This window comes from Pteropus medius, unplaced genomic scaffold, assembly GCF_902729225.1.
Source record: "Pteropus medius unplaced genomic scaffold, Ma_sr-lr_union100, whole genome shotgun sequence".
NCBI lineage: Eukaryota > Metazoa > Chordata > Mammalia > Chiroptera > Pteropodidae > Pteropus > Pteropus medius.
The window spans coordinates 5,919,738-5,921,301 of record NW_024354498.1 but is presented as its reverse complement, the minus strand read 5'-3'; the positions used below and the strand labels follow the sequence as shown (position 1 = coordinate 5,921,301).

At 45.9% G+C, this 1,564-nt stretch overlaps 1 pseudogene; it reads left to right on the top strand.

Annotated features, from left to right (window-relative positions):
• The first annotated feature begins 1,176 nt into the window (after positions 1-1,176).
• On the top strand, positions 1,177-1,292 carry LOC120594383 (uncharacterized; annotated as a pseudogene).
• Positions 1,293-1,564: the final 272 nt, after the last annotated feature.

Here is a 1,564-nt window from a genome sequence, read left to right as displayed (position 1 = left end):
GATGTGGCTTGGGTGGGGCCGCAAGTTGGGGTAGGCGGGGTTTCAGGGGATCCTCTGGGTGGAGCCACCTCTGTTTTCCAGTTTGCTGATGTCACAGCTATGGCGGTCCTGTGTCCGCCACTGGTAGAGGAGAGGGCTCAACAGGGAACAGTGGATACCACCGGCACGTCTGTACAGAGCAAGTCTTGCCTCGGCCCTCACTCCGACAGTGTCTCCCTGTAAGTCCCTGGTGCCCCTTGGGCGCAGCACTGGCGCTCAAAGCGAGCAGGTCCGTCACTGCGAAAATCCGTTCATGGACGCGGCCCCTTTAAGAGGCGTCAGCCATCGCCACAACCTCTGTCTCAGCTGCTCAGGACCTGGCAGCTCTGCGTCTTCACCCGTCCTACCTTCTGCCGTTGCAGAGTGCTTTCTTGGATTTCTCCCTAGTTGTATGGCTTGTTCATCTAGATCCCAGGCGATTTTCCTTGCTATTTGCTCCTTGTTTCCGTCACAACTTTGATTTGGTCGCCAGAGGGATGAACAGAGCCTCTATCATCTACGCCATTTTTCTAGGTCCCCTCGAAAATGTATACATTTATAATAGTGACAAAAAAGGAGAGCAGGCAACAGCGGTCAGGTGGCGACAAAAACATTTTGATGCTTCAAGAACCCTGGAAAGCCTCAGAAATTCTGGAGGCACTCTACCTCCGAAGGCCGAGGAGAAACTGGTATCAGAAAGGGAAACTAGCAATCTCTGCCACAATTTCAAACTGAAAATCAAGAAAGAGCATTATGAGTATATTATGAGATAAAGAAGCAAACGGATGAAACTGCTAAGTGTTTAAAATGGTGTTTTGGGGGAAGTGGGAATTGGGGATGAGGAAAGGCAAGTCAGGGGTCTGCTGTTTTAAAAGCCTTGTGTCATTTGACTTCTAAAATTAAAATTGAGTTTATGTATCGTTTAGATTTGAAAGAATAACTTTTAAGCTACTTTTGACAGAGGGATGGGGGAAAGGTATGCAAATACTGTAGATGGGAATGTAAAATATTACCCAACAGCCATCTTACCAAATGGCCGCTGGGTGATTTGGATCAAAAAGTTAAATGTGGGATGTGGTTCCATAGTGTAGCGGTTGGCACGTCTGCTTTACACACAGAAGGTCCTGGATTCGTGCCCCAGTGGAGCCATGGTTCATGGTCTACGGCCAGGCCACCCTGAACAAGCCCGATGTCTGATCTTGGAAGCTAAGCAGGGTTGGGCCTGGTTAGTACTTGGATGGGAGACCACCTAGGAAGACCAGGTGCTGTAGGTATAAGTCATGATAATAAAGTTTTTAAAATTTTTAGAAAAAGTTAAATGTGCATTTCCACTCCTTGGAATTTATCTACGGAAGTAGTTGGATAAGAACTGCTTTGATTATAAAAGAGAAAACTTAGAAACTACTTACATGCCCTACACCAGAATCTTGATTTGAACAAGTGATGGCTCATCTGTACAATGGAATTACATGCATGTATTTTAAATGATGGATTTTACATCCACCAGACAGTCAAAAATGTAAATCTGAAAATAGCAAGAATTGAT